This window comes from Scyliorhinus canicula, chromosome 13 (assembly GCF_902713615.1).
Source record: "Scyliorhinus canicula chromosome 13, sScyCan1.1, whole genome shotgun sequence".
Lineage (NCBI taxonomy): Eukaryota > Metazoa > Chordata > Chondrichthyes > Carcharhiniformes > Scyliorhinidae > Scyliorhinus > Scyliorhinus canicula.
Window position 1 is genome coordinate 54,957,871 of NC_052158.1, and position 16,092 is coordinate 54,973,962.

The following is a 16,092-nucleotide window of genomic DNA, read 5'->3' on the forward strand; positions in this document are numbered from 1 at the left end:
ACCCCACCCAACACTAAGGGCAATTTTGGACACTACGGGCAATTTATCATGGCCAATCCACCTAACCTGCACATCTTTGGACTGTGGGAGGAAACCGGAGCACCCGGAGGAAACCCACGCACACACGGGGAGGATGTGCAGACTCCGCACAGACAGTGACCCAAGCCGGAATCGAACCTGGGACCCTGGAGCTGTGAAGCGATTGTGCTATCCACAATGCTACCGCGCTACCCAATACTCCCGCCATTATTCGGCCAACATCAGGGCAGCACGGTAGCATGGTGGTTAGCATAAATGCTTCACAGCTTCAGGGTCCCAGGTTCGATTCCCGGCTGGGTCACTGTCTGTGCGGAGTCTGCACTTCCTCCCCGTGTGTGCGTGGGTTTCCTCCGGGTGCTCCGGCTCCTCCCACAGTCCATAAAGATGTGCGGGTTAGGTGGATTGGCCATGCTAAATTGCCCGTAGTGTCCTAAAAGGTAAGGTTAAGGGGGGGTTGCTGGGTTACGGGTATAGGGTGGATACGTGGGTTTGAGTAGGGTGATCATTGCTCGGCATAACATCGAGGGCCGAAGGGCCTGTTCTGTGCTGTACTGTTAAAAAAAAACATACCCATCCTTGTGATGCATAGCCTTCCGAAACCAATTGGAAAACAAAAAGACTCATTGGATCGTAACTTCCTGCATCATTAAGTCGCTGGTACGCTGCAAAAGCATGACGATTAAGGTGCGAGGGGCAAGGTTTGGAGGAAATGTACAAGGCAAGTTTTTTTACATAGAGGGTAGTGGGTGCCTGGAACTCGCTGCCGGAGGAGGTGGTGGAAGCAGGGACGATAGTGACGTTTAAAGGGCATCTTGACAATTACATGAATAGGATGGGAATAGAGGGATACGGACCCCGGGGCAGCAGGGTAGCATGGTGGTTAGCATAAATGCTTCACAGCTCCAGGGTCTCAGGTTCGATTCCCGGCTGGGTCACTGTCTGTGTGGAGTCTGCACGTCCTCCCCCTGTGTGCGTGGGTTTCCTCCGGGTGCTCCGGTTTCCTCCCACAGTCCAAAGATGTGCGGGTTAGGTGGATTGGCCATGCTAAATTGCCCGTAGTGTCCTAAAAAAGTAAGGTTAATGGGGGGGGTTGTTGGGTTACGGGTATAGGGTGGATACGTGGGTTTGAGTAGGGTGATCATGGCTCGGCACAACATTGAGGGCCGAAGGGCCTGTTCTGTGCTGTACTGTTCTATGTAAGTGTAGAAGATTTTAGTTTAGATGGGCAGCTTGGTCGGCACAGGCTTGGTGGGCCGAAGGGCTTGTTCCTGTGCTGTACTTTTCTTTGTTCTTTGACGTGATGACTCGGAAGTGCGGGTGTTCAGAAATTGGCACTGGAAGCGCACGGCATTTAAACTCCCCACCAGTTTTCTTTTGTCTGGAGCAGCTGAATGACAAATCCAGCTACAACGCTAACCTGCGCCAGTTAGCTGAATTTTTGGTCAGTTTTTACACCTTTTTATTTACATGGAAATGTTTCAGTCTCGCAGAGGCAGGAGACATCGGGAGACATTGCTTTGGTAGGTTAATGTTTCACATTACTCGTGTTTAGTATTTATAAATATACACACAGTGTTTTGTCCTCAACTACTTCCTGTGGTGATGAATTCCACAGGCCAACCACTCTTTGGGTTAAGAAATGTCTCCTCATCTCTCTCCTAAATGGTCTACCCCATATCCTTAGACTGAGACCCCTGGTTCTGGACACACCCACCATCGGGAACATCATTCCTCCATGATAGATTCTGGCAACTGGTTTGATCCATCATCAGCGCGGTTTAGTGGATTCTTAAACTAACGTAAGCGTGTGAGACTGGGCCCCACTTATTGTGGGCAGGACCCCGATGTCTCATGAGATCTGGTTAGATGTAATGAGGCGTCACAGCCATTGGGAACCCCGGCTTAGATTCCGGCGGAACGCGGCCCGTAGATCGCGCCCTCAGATTTGATTGAGCGACCCAACATTGGGAAGAGGTTTGGGGAAGGTGCCATCAAGAGCCTTCTTCTGAACCCCTGGCCTCCCCAAACCAGTGTACCCTCTCCCACCCTCACTTACCTGTGCCATGGGTCCCTCGCTGATCCCAGGCCTCGAATGGGTGCATTACCCCTCCAGTACCAGCCTCCCCGGACAGACGCCGTAATGTGGCAACTAGGGGCTTTTCACAGTAACTTCATTGAAGCCTACTCGTGACAATAAGCGATTTTCATTTTTCATTTCATTTTTCAGTGGCCTTTGGGGCTCAGAATTGCTATTCCCAAGGTCTTTGAACCTGGAAAAGGCCCAGGGCTGGTTACAAATGCTTGCTTGGCACTTACTACACCAGGCCATTCCCAATGTCACATGGATTACATTTTGCTCAACAAGTTTAAACAGCAATAATCATTCAGCATTGGTTGGTTCAATGACCGTTTTGCTGAACCTTCACACCAAATTCACAGGGTGTAGTTGCTGATGAAGAAGATATATTCATGGCAATATTACTGTTATTACTAATATTTCTCATGGTAATATTATTGTCAATCTGAGGAAATGCAATACATTCCTGCGAAATGCAAATTTCAGGTCCCAATTGAGCTTGACTGGATGATTTATGAATGAAATAAAAGGAGACTCAATTAAAAATGGATCAGTTAACAGTAACTTTCCTACATTTTGGTTTTCAGACAGTTAGTGCATAATCAACAGCAACTTGCATTTATATAGCACCTTTAACCTATTAAAAGACTCCAAGGTGCTTCACAGGAGGGTTAACAGACAGAATTTCGGGCAGCACGGTAGCGCAGTGGGTTAGCACTGCTGCCTCACGGTGCCGAGGTCCCAGGTTCGATCACGACTCTGGGTCACTGTCCGTGTGGAGTTTGCACATTCTCCCCATGTTTGTGTGGGTTTCGACCCACAACCCAAAAATGTGCAATCTAGGTGGATTGGCCACGCTAAATTGTCCCTTAATTGGAAAAAAAATTGGTACTCTAAATTTATGAAAAAAAACAGACAGAATTTCACTCCAAATCACATGTTAGGACAGAAAGCAAAAAGATTGTTTGAAAGGTAAACTTTAAAGAAGGACATAAAAACAGAGGAAGAACAAGAGGGTGTGGCATTCAATAGTCTGTTTTATCTGTGTTTGGTTATGTTTGTCTGTTCTTAGATCATTGTACAGTTCACCATACCGCAATGACAATGCTCCATACAAGATCTGGGCTGGATTCTCCGTTTCAGGGACTATGTCCTCACACCGTCGTGAAAAACTGGCGTCATAAGGCCACAGACTCACAGCCTTGCAGGGGGATAGCAGGCAGCTGTCACGTAGCTCAGAGCTCCAGCTGTCGATACGGCTTCCCGCACTTCTGGGTCAGAGGCCACGCATGGCGGCGGCCTCCAGCAGCCGCGTGGTGCTCCATGGCGGACTCTGACCGTGGACCTGGACTGAGGAAATTAGTGCCCCCGTTCGCCGTGCGCCCGACCCGGACCGCCCGCCCAAAAATACCCCAGTCCCGAATGAGGCCCTCCCTGCCCTCTGATCGGCCCGCCCCCGACAGTGGTGGCTGCTGACTGAGTCCGCAGCCGTCTCGCGATTTTCCCGAACGGCTGGGACAACATCGGGAATTTGGCCAGTCGGGGGCAGAGAATAGCGGGGTGGGCCTTTGGCAATGGTCTCAGGTGGTGGATAATCTGTGCAGCGTACTCCTCGAGTACCCTGCTTTTCCCGATTTCATGCAGGAAACTGGATTCTCCGCCCTGGGGCCGAACGTGATTTCGGCGTCGGGATATGCAGAATCCGGCCCATGGGCTCTGAGCTGTGAGCACAACTGTTGAAAGTCCTATACGTTTAAGGTGTTTTAAAGTATTATAAATGAAGATTTTGAACTAGTGTCATCTCTATACTGCTGTGAGGTAACCATGACATACAGTAAATTGGTGAACACATTAAAAAAATGGGCCACGACTGTGGCTGAGAAAAGTTTAACTTTACCAGTCGTGGGAATGGTGAATTTCAGGGTTCAAGGCTTACTTTGTTACCCGGATGTGTCAAGTGCAGATGTAACAACGATCCATAAGAAAGTGATACTCATAGATTGTCTCAGAGCAAAAGGCGAGCGAATACTTGAGCAGTTCACTTAAGATACGTTTATGTTTGATACGGTATAAGTACACCCGAAAATACTTTGGCTCAAAGAAAAGTGTAATGATTGAAAGATATGCATCCCACTAGAGATCTCAGGGAAATGGTGAACCCATCAAAAAATGTTTGGCAACCTTGTGTCCATTGGCATATGTGGAACTGTCACCAATGAATGAATTCATGACCAATTTCAAGAATGAAGGAATGTTTCTTCATGGAAGATGATTGATTATACCTTGGACAAAGCTATGACCTTGGTGGTCCAAATCAGCTCTGCCACATTACATTTGAAGAGGTGACATAGCATTGCTCACAATTGCAGAAACAGTTTATCCAATCAGCTCAAGTGAACAAACTTTCAAATGTGAACCATGTGGTAAAGCCTTTTTGCTTAAGAGTCATAAAAAGACAGATTACTGGAGGGAAAGAGAAGGTTTATCCACATTGTGGACAGAGATGGAACATTGGTAAACACCTGACCAGCATGCCCAAAGTCTTCAGCCAGAAGGACAGATTAAAGATGCGGATTAGAACATGCATTGGAATAGCCTTGTGTTCATAACGTAACAAGGCTTTAGTCAGAATAGGTGGAGACACCATCCAAGTTGTAACTTTCACATGTCCCTAACTGTTCTGAAGCCATTATCATATCATAGAATTTACAGTGCAGAAGGAGGCCATTCGGCCCATCGAGTCCGCACCGGCTCCTGGAAAGAGCACCCCACCCAAGGTCAACACCTCCACCCTATCCCCATAACCCAGTAACCCCACCCAACACTAAGGGCAATTTTGGATACTAAGGACAATTTATTATGCCCAATCCACCTAACCTACACATCTTTGGACTGTGGGAGGAAACCGGAGCACCCGGAGGAAACCTACGTACACACGGGGAGGATGTGCAGACTCCACACAGACAGTGACCCAAGCCGGAATCGAACCTGGGACGCTGGAGCTGTGAAGCAATTATGCTATCCACAATGCTACCGTGCTGCCCAGTTAATAGGTATTTCAGAGAAAAAGCTGATAAAAATCAAAACAATGACAAGGTAATGCAAAACATACTTTAACAAGCAAACAGGTGCAAAGATCTTTTAATCCCCATGAGACTCACAGGACTAACCCGATTAATCTTCCTGTGAACCTCATGGGGGTATGAGCTCAGTACACGGAGCGTATGTGCTACTTGTTTAAGGTGAACACTAGCATTGGGGATGAAGCCCAGATTATAATTCTTCTGACTGCCAGTCTGCCCAATGGGACAATTTCTATCCCGATGTCTCACTATTTCCCTGGGATGCATTCCATGGAGGGCCAGGAGACTTGTCTTCCTTTAGCCCCATTAGCTTGCTCAACACTATTTCCTTAGTGATAATGATCATTTCTAGGTCCTCATCGGCCATAGCCTCCTTGCCATCAATTATTGCCATGTTATTTGTGTCTTCCACTGTGAAGACCAATACAAAATATCTGTTCAATAACTCAGCCATTTCCTCATTTCCCATTATTAAATCCCCTCTAAAGGTCCAATGTTAACCTTAGCCACTTTTTTTTTGTTTTATATACTTGTTTTTTTATTACATTTAGAGTACTCAATATTTTTTTTTCCAATTAAGGGCCAATTTAGTGTAGTCAATTCACCTATCTGCACATCTTTGGGTTGTGGGGGCGAGACCCACGCAGACACGGGGAATGTGCAAACTGCACCTGGACAGTGACCCGGGGCTGTGATCGAACCCTCGTTTAATATATTTGTAGAAACTTTTGCTATCTGTTTTTATATTCTAAGCTAGTTTAGTCTCATAATTTATCTTACTTTCTTTATAGCTTTTTTCGTGGCTTTCTGTTGACTGTTAAAGATTTCCCAATTCCCTAGTTTCCCCAGTAACCTTTGCCACTTTGTATCCATTTTCTTTCAATTTTATACCCTCCTTTATTTCCTTAGATATCCATGGCTGATTAGCCCGTTTCCTCCACTGTTTCTCAATTGTCCCACAATAAAGTATTTTCTCTCAGTCTACCTTTGCCAACTCCTCCCTCATCCCATTTCAGTCTCTTTTGTTTAACCACAAGACACTGGTATTGGATTTTAACTTCTCACACTCCATCTGTATTTTAAATTCAAACATACTGTGATCGCTCCTTCCAAGAGGATCTCTAACTATGAGATCATTAATTATTCCTGTCTCATTACACAGTACCACATCTAGGATAACTTGCTCCCTCGTAGGGTCCATTATACGGTTCGAGGAAACTATTGCGGATATATTCTATGAACTCCTCCTCAAGGCTGCCTTGGCCAAGCTGGTTTGACCAATCGACATGTAGATTAAAATCCCCCTATGATAATTACCATACCAGGAGGAAGCCTTCACCAGGGTAAAGCAGCAGCTCATATCGTCGGGATTGCTGACACATTACGACCCCTCCATGTTGGTGATATGTGATGCCTTGCCTTACGGAATTGGGACAGTGTTATCCCACTGCATGCCTGATGGTAGAGAAAGCCAATAGCGTACACATAACGGGCTTTGGCTTCTGCGGAACGCAATTAGGTACAAGTCGATAAAGAAGGTTTGGCCGCCATACTCGCGGTGAAGAAATGTTATCAGTTGTCATTGTGTACAGTCATTGATTCACCATTGCAACAGACCGCAAGCCTTTGCTGAGGCTTTTTAAAGGGGACAAGGCGATCCTGCCAATAGCATCTTCCCAAATATAGCAATGGGCCCTATTGCTAACGGCGTATGAGTACGTCTTCAAGTATCGCCCAGGCCCACAGATCGCAAATGCAGTCACGCTGAGCTGGCTCCCATTGCCGACAACCGCCCCCCCCAAAGGGTTTGAAAAGTTGTTTTGTCATTTAACTTATTGCCGGTCACCGCTGCCCAGATACATGACTGAATACAAAAGACTCTGTATTGGCGAAGTACACCACATTTTCTTATACAGGGACTAACAAGAGAAGCTACCTGAAGAATTATAGGCCTTTGAAGCCAAGATGCAAGAACTCAGCAAGGCAGACGGCATCCTCCTGTGGGTGGCTCGTGTCCTGGTCCCAAGCCTGGGCAGGTAAGTCATTCTCCAGGGCTTACACAACAGACCCAGGGGTCAAAAATGAAGATGCTGGCCAGAAGCTATGTTTGATGGCCACACCTGGATGGTGAGATCGAATAAATGGCCCAACAATGTACCACATGCCAGGAACATCAGAAGCTCCTATCTGCCACCTCACTGCATTCATTGGGAGTGGCCAGGCTGGTGTGTGGTGGGCACCTGGAAGTCCATCATCTGTCTTCCACCACATCTAAGGCTACTGTTGAGTAGCTAAGGCTCTCCTTCAGCATCCACGTCATCCCGGAGGTGTTAGTCACAGACAATGGCATCCTGTCCACCAGTGATGAATCTGAATGCTTTGTGAAGGCAAATGGGGTGAAACACACCTGCACAGCCCCCTTTCACCCTTCCTCGAACGGGCTGGCCAAGCGAACAGGAAAAGTAACAGACCACAGGATCCATGGAGACAGGATTAGCACGATTTTTGTTTACCTACTGGACCAAGACTGTGACTGGCATAGAACTGGCGGAACTGTTGATGGGTCGGAGGCTCAGGACCCGCCTCAGCCTCATGTCCCCCAATATTGGCCGGAAAGTGAGACATGGTCAGGACCTGCAGAGACAAGACCAAGGAAGATGTGCGCGGACCAAGAGTTTCAAACCAGAGGACGCTGTGCATGTCCGAAACCTGAGAGATGGTGCCCGTAGGATTCCAGGGTTACTGGTACAACAAATCGAATCAGTCTCGTACCAAGTAAAGACTCAAAGACAGTATGGAAGTACTTTGGTCACCTCAGGAGAAGAGGACCAGTGTTAGAATACGCCCCACCAGAGGAACTGTGAGCCTGGCACACGGGGGCCTGGGGGTGTTGCCCCCTGGGGGCCCAGACGACGAGAAGAGGTAGTGGACTCGGACTCTGAGATGGAGGCCCAGGCATCTGCGATCGTGCCAGAGATCAGAAGCCAGCGGTACCCCCCCCAAGACAGTCATCGCAGAATAGACGTTCCCTGACATGCTACTCCCCCCCCCCCCCCCCCCCCCCCCCCCGACCCAGCACCACAGCCACAGGAGGTGCAGCTGTGGGCAAAGAGGGGTAAATGTCTACCTGCACTCCCTCCTTCAGAGGGACCTACAAACGTTGCGGGGGGTGGGGGGAGGATGTTACAACCCCCAACTCCCAGGGACGACCCGATTGGTTCGCACGGTAGCCACAGTGGTTTGCACTGTTGCCTCACAGTGCCAGGGTCCCAGGTTCGATTCTCGGATTGGGTCACTGTCTGTGCGGAGTCTGCACGTTCTTCCCATGTCTGCGTGGCTTTCCTTCGGATGCTTCAGTTTCCTTCCACAAGTCCCGAAAGACGCGCTGTTAGGTAATTTGGACATTCTGAATTCTCCCTCTGTGTATACGAACAGGCGCTGGAATATGGTGACTAGGGGATTTTCACAGTAACTTCATTGCAATGTTAATGTAAGCCTACTTGTGACAATAATAACGTTTATTATGATTATTAATCTCCCTGTGAGCCTCATGGAGTACAAGCTCCACAGCTGAGGTGCGGAGACCCATCAGCGGGCTAAAAGCCGGCCCAGGTAGGAGCCCAGTTGCAGAATAATCCCAGCTGGGACTCCAGTTGTTGCATGTAAATAAACTTTTCGAAATAAACATTGTTTGACTCGTCTTGACTACTAAAAAGGGTTTGAATAGTCTTCAGGCAGGATGGGGTGGAATGGGGGGGGGGGGGGGGGGGGGGCGGTGGAGAGCCACATGTGTTTACATTATAAAAAAATCTCTAGCCACAAAAACAGCATGTGATAATGTTTGATTTCCAATTTCATTTACTCCAGGGAAATTTCCAGATTAACTCTGTGGCTCCATCATGTGGCTAGAGACTGAATATCAACATCAGAGCTCCAGATTTCTCAAATGTTAAGCATGAGCTTCTGAAGTGGCTGACTTGGGGATCCATATAGATTGCTAAACAACAAATGGACAGTTACCGAGGCTGGAGGGGTGGGGGCCAGGTGAATACAACTTGGTAAAAAAGAGGGGAGCTTTTTAAAAATAAATTAAATTACTGCAAAATTAAACTCTGAGAAAATTCATCAAAATACAACTGAACACCAGAACAACTGAACACCAATTTCCTTAAAGCCAAGAAGAGAAGGCCGAGATTCTGTCTGTCCACCCTGCCTATATGAAGTGGAGAATTATATAAATGTGTTACTGTCAAATATGTGCAAAAGGATGGAAGACTGTATTGAGAAACACCCCATCTCACTGATATCTGTACCTAAACTTTTTTGTTCTCCCAAAAGTTCTGAGTATTGGTGTTCATGATTCTTAAGTCATCTGAAAAGGAATCTTTCTACCTTGAGGTTCAAGACAACAGAGTTATGTCATGTGTAATCCGTTACTCAGTTAGCTGGACAGCTGGTTCCTGATGCAGAGTGATGCCACCAGCATGGGTTCAATCCCCGGACCGACTGAGGTCATTCATTCAATGTTGCCCCTTGCCTGAGATGTGGAGATCCTCCGGTTCAATCACCACCAGTCAGCTTTCAAAGTGGAGAACAGTGTATGGGTCCTCTGGGACTATGGCGCCATTCACATTAAATCTGTTGAAGAAAAAATCTTATATTTACTGTTTGCCTCTGGAGAGAGCTACACACATTTTCATTTATATGGCACCATTGATGGCCAGCAGATATCTCTAAGTGCTTTCCAGTTAGTTAAGTACTTGTGGAAATGAGTCGGTTATAATTTCGGAAAGGTGTAGCCAATTTGCGCACAGTCAGCTCCCACAAACAGCAATCCGATAATTACCACGAGGACACGGTAGCACAGTAGCTTCACAGCTCCAGGGTCCCAGGTTCTGTTCCCGGCTTGGGTCACAGTCTGTGCAAAGTCTGCACGTACTCCCCGTGTCTGCGTGGGTTTCCTCTGGGTGCTCCGGTTTCCTCCCACAATCCAAAGATGTGCAGGTTAGGTGGATTGGCCATGCTGAATTGCCGTAAGTATCCAAAAAGGTTGGGTGGGGTTACTCGGTTGCGTGGATTGGGTGGAGGTGTGGGCTTAGGTAGGGTGCTCTTTCCAAGGGCCGGTGCAAACTCGATGGGCCGAATCGCCTCCTTCTGCACTGTAAATTCCATGATTCTATGATACCAGAAAATCTGAAAGAGCTGGAGCCCAGGCCAAAGATTGTGTGGGTGAATGTAGAGGATAACACCTGCAGTGGGCATCTGATGGGCTGTGGGCCTGTTATGGAGAGAACTCCTTCCATAGTGAAACCTGAGAGGCTGGGCTCTTGAGCATCCTAATGCTGCTGATTCAATGGTGGCATGAGGTCATTAAGTGGGAATTAATTGTTGACTGTAAGGTGGGGAGGCAGTGGCATAGTGGTATCATCTCTGGACTAGTAATCCAAAGACCCACGGTCATTCTCTTGGCACCCAGGTTCGAATCTTATCACTGCAGATGGTGAAATTTTAATTCAATAAAAAAAAATCTGGAATGAAAAGTCTAAAGATGACCATGAAACCATTGTCGGTTGTCGTAAAAACCCATCTGGTTCGCTCGTGTCCCTTTAGGGAAGGAAATCTGTCGTCCTTACCTGGTCTGGCCGACATGTGACCAGACCCACAGCAATGTGGCTGACTCCCAAAGGCCGCAGGTATGGGCAATATGGTCCAGCCAGCGACGTCCACATCCCATGGACAAATTTTAAAAAGCTCTGCTGCTGGTATAATTGCATGGGGGCAGAGCAGGAGAGTTCAGTGGCAAAGCCACATGCTGTATTGAACATGTACCCCCCCCCCATATTGAAAACTGCCAGCGGGGAAGCAAACATTACATCCAGCTGCAAGACTGGATAATCCAGGTCAGTTTGATAGACATAGATAGGAATTTGTTACCTTTCGCCATGGTGTCACCGCAAAGCTGCAGTAAGTGTAACTGGAGGCTGATTTGCTGAGAATATCCATAAATGAATACCCTGGGGAGAAGCCAAAGATGTCTGGCAGCAGGAATCATAGAATCCATACAGTGCAGAAGGAGGCCATTCGGCCCGTCAGGTATGCACCGGCCCCTGCTCCGAAACAGCACCCTACCTAGGCCCAATCCCCCGCCTCATCCCCGCAACGCTACCCGACCTTTGGACAATAAGGGCCAATTCACCCAACCTGCACATCTTTGGGCTGTGGGAGGAAACCGAAGCACCTAGAGGATACCCAGGCAGACACGGGAATAATGTGCAAACTCCACACAGGCTACACCCTGCTGGAGCGACTGCTGCTCCCGGATGTGGAAGGGGATATAACAAGTGGCTGGGGGAGCAGGGAGGTGAGCGGGTGGTGAAGATCAAAGAGAAATGGGAAGCAGAGTTTGGCGGGGAGATCAATTGGGGAGTATGAAGTGAGACACTGCGTAGGGTAAACGGGACCTCCTCATGTGCAAGGATGAGCCTGATGCCGTTTAAGGTGGTGCACAGGGTGTATATGACTCGGGCGAGAATGAGTGGGTTCTTTCAGGTGGTAGCAGATGAGTGTGAGAGGTGTGGGCGGGGGCCAGAGAATCACGTGCACATGTTTTGGGGTTGTGAAAAATTGGGAAGATTCTGGGTGGGAGTGCTCGCATCTTAGCCAGGATTGTGGAGGAGGAGGTGGACCAGACCCTTTGGTGATGATATACGGGGTCTCATAGAAGCCGGAGCTCATGGAGAGGAGGAAGGTTGTGTCGTGGCCTTCGCCTTTCTGATTGCACAACGGCGAATTTTGCTGGAGTGGTGGTCGGCATCGCCACCGGGTTTTGCGGCTTGGTTGGGTGACCTGTACGACTTCCTGCGATTAGAGAAGGTAAAGTATGAGTTTTTTTTTAAATTTAGATTACCCAATAATTTTTTCCAATTAAGGGGCAATTTAGCGTGGCCAATCCACCTACTCTGCACATTTTTGGGTTGTGGGGGCGAAGCCCACGCAGACACGGGGAGAATATGCAAACTCCACACGGACAGTGACCCAGAGCCAGGATCGAAACTGGGACCTCAGCGCCGTGAGACGTTGTGCTAACCACTAGGCCACCGTGCTGCCTGGTAAAGGGGCTCTTCAAGAGGGGGTTTGAGGAAAAGTGGGGGATGTTTGTGACCGTGTTTGAGTGGCTGGTCGTCGCAGGGCGGTGGGGGGGGGGGGGGGGGGGGGGGGGGCATTAAAAAGAGGAAAAATCTGTACAGACTGTGTCGTTGATTGTCGGGGAGAATGTTTCCCGGGGGTGTTTGTTCGCTGTAACCTGTTTTGATACATGTTTGTAACAAAATACATTAAAAAAACACCACAAGGCAGTCACACGAGGTCACAATCAAACCCAGGTCCCTGGTGCTGTGAGGCAGCAATGCTAACCACTGTGGCACCGTGCCATCCTCTGAGGTTTATGTTCTGATAGTGAATGGGTGATGAATTTCACAGCCATTCCCTGCTGCTTTCAGGAGAGCTAAATTATACCCATAGGTCATCTCAGGGGAATGAATAATAGACATTGGTAATTATAAAACCATATACTGAGCCAGTCCACCGTTAGAATTATGGATTCGGATCAGAATCCCAATTTTTGCATTTGGTAAAACTGAGGAAATAGTGCTGCACCAGAGGAGTGATAACACTGACCAGTAGACAGCTTTTATATGAAAACACATTTTAATATGAACACAGAATTCAGCACATAACAACAAACAAATAGCTTTACAGTTCACAGGTACATCTGAATTTGCTTCCTGAAATCTGCCTCTACATTCTGATTAACCAACCCATATATCACAGCTCTATCAAACACACTTAACGTGCAGCATTTTAACCCAGGTTTTATTAACATTACTGGGAAAATACAAACTATGAAGTATGAAAATTTCTTATCTTCCCCTCTTAAAAAGATGAACAAACAATATGAAAAGGTTGCTTCATTTTCCCGAGCCTTTTCATTGTTAGATGTTCCATTTCTCTCCCATTTTAAAGTTATGATAGACCATCTGCAATTAAGCTACTTGTATAATTATTAAGTTAAATGGTTGTAGCATTAAGCTCAATTTAAACAATCTTGCATTCCGATCTTAAAACTTCTCTAGAAACTTTAAGGGATTATGGTCGGTATAAATAATTGTCTCCGATAAATTATTGGAAACATGAATATTAAATTGCTGCAAAGCCAGGACAGCATGGTGGTGCAGTGGCAATCAATGGCGCTGAGGACCCGGGTTCGACCTGGCCCTGGGTCACTGTCTGTGTGGAGTTTGCACATTCTCCCCGTGTCTGCATGGGTCTCACCCACAACCCAAAGATTGTGCCGTTTCGGTGGATTGCCACGCTAAATTGCCCCTTAATTGGAAAAAATAATTGGGTGCTCTAAATTTACTTTTAAAATATTAACCTGGATACTGAACAGTCCATGGTCAGTATTAACCCAGATACTGAGCCAGTCCATGGTCAATATTACCCCACTGAGCTAGTCCATGGTCAATATTAACCCAGATACTGAGCTAGACCATGGTCAATATTAACCCAGTTACTGAACTAGTCCATGTCAATATTAACCCAGATACTTGACTAGTCCATTGTCAATATTAGCCCAGTAAGAAGTCTTCCAAAGCCAGGTTAAAGTCCAACAGATTTGATTTGAATCACTAGCTTTCAGAGCACAGCTCCTTCCTCAGGTGAATTACGAGGTGTGTTCCAGAAACAGATATATAGACAAAGTCAATGATGCAAGCGATACTTTGAATGTGAGTCTTTGCAGGTAATTAAGTCTTTATAGGTTAAGATGGAGTAACGGGAGAGAGGGATAATCACAGGTTAAAGAGGTGTGAATTGTCACAAGCCAAGGCAGGAGGAAGGAGCTGTGCTCCGAAAGCTAGTGATTCGAAACAAGCCTGTTGAACTTAACCTGGTGTTGGAAGACTTCTTACTCTGCTCACCCCAGTCCAATGTCGGCATCTCCATGTCATGGCTACCGTCGACACCGCAAACTACCGGCTCAAAGTGGAGAGGATCTCCAAGAAGATCGCGCATATAGACACTGACATTAACTTTCTACAAAGATGCAAGAATGCAGACAAGATCCTGAAATGGCTACAGATCACAAACCCACTCAAGTCGACCTACAACACAGACTACGCTGAGAGACTCTGCCGTCACACCTCTCACACACTCCTCAACAATCTCGTACACCAGCTCTGCAGCAGACGCCGCAACCTGGAAACCAAGATAGAGGCCATATTCTCAACTTGCGCTCAGGACACAGCAGACCAGCTGTGGAACTCCACCAAACAGATGAGACAATGATACTATGCCACCTGCATGCACACCAAGAACAGGAAGCTTGAGAAACTTGACATCACTACCAGCAGCAACCAAACCTTCCCCGGTACCATAGTAGAAAACAATACAGGGAAATCTATTGTCAACTTGAATTGGCGGAAGGTCGAAAACCCTTCACCCAGACAAAGTCCTCAGCAGAGGGCTCAATTTCTGCACCACCACCAAAATGGACCCCATCAGTCTCGTGCAGATACGGAGGAATTAATCAGGCGAATGAGGCACCGGGAGTTCTTCCACAGACCCCAAGAGGCCAACAGTGAACCCAATGAGACAAGCAATGAACTGGAACAGCAGACCGAGAGATCTGCGGTGCGGTGTCCAAAGAGGAAAGAGACGAATTGGGACTCTCCGGCAGGCTGCTGCCCTAGATTCGACGTGTATGCTCAAGCCGTCAGGAGTCGCGTCAAAGCCAGATTCATCAGTCGCATTCAGAAAACAGCCCCGAACTTCACCCAAGCACAACGCAATGCCATCCACGCTCTCAAAACCAATCGCAACATCATCATCAAACCAGCAGACAAAGGAGGGGCCACCATCATACGGAACAGAACGGACTACTGCAAAGAAGTGTACCGACAACTCAACAACCAGAAACACTACAGACAGTTACCCACAGATCCGACCAAAGAACACATCCGCCAACTCAACAGACTAATCAAGACCTTGGATCCAGACCTTCAGAGCACCCTACGTGCTCTCATCCCACGTACTCCCCGCATTGGAGATCTCTACTGCCTCCCAAAAATACATAAGGCCAACACACCAGGCCGTCCTATTGAATCAGGCAATGGGACCCTGTGTGAGAACCTCTCTGGCTACATCGAGGGCATCTTGAAACCCTCGATACAAGGAATGCCCAGCTTCTGTCACGATACAACAGACTTCTTATAGAAACTCAGCACCCATGGACCAGTTGAACCAGGAACATTCCTCGTCACAATGGAATCTCGGCACTCCACACCAGCATCCCCCATGATGACGGCATTGCTGCAACAGCCTCAGGACTCAACACCAACAACTGCCAATCTCCACTTGCAATTCTGCAACTCATCCGCTTCATTTTGGATCACAACATCTTCATCTTCGACAACAAGTTCTTCATCCAGACACACGGAACAGCCATGGGGACCATATTCGCACCTCAATATGCCAACATCTTCATGCACAAGTTTGAACAACACCTTCTCACACACAGGACCTTCAACCAAGGTTATACACCAGATACATTGATGACATTTTGTTCCTTTGGACCCATGGCGAAGAATCACTGAAACGACTACACAATGACAGCAGTAAGTTCCATCCCACCATCAGACTCATCATGCACTACTCTCCATAATCGGTTGCATTCTTGGACACACTCATCTCCATCAAGGACGGTCACCTCAGCACTTTGCTATACCGCAAGCCCACGGATAACCTCACGATGCTCCACTTCTCCACCTTCCACCCTAAACACATTAAAGAAGCCATCCGCTGTGGACAAGCCCTCTCTGTATAAACAGGATCTGT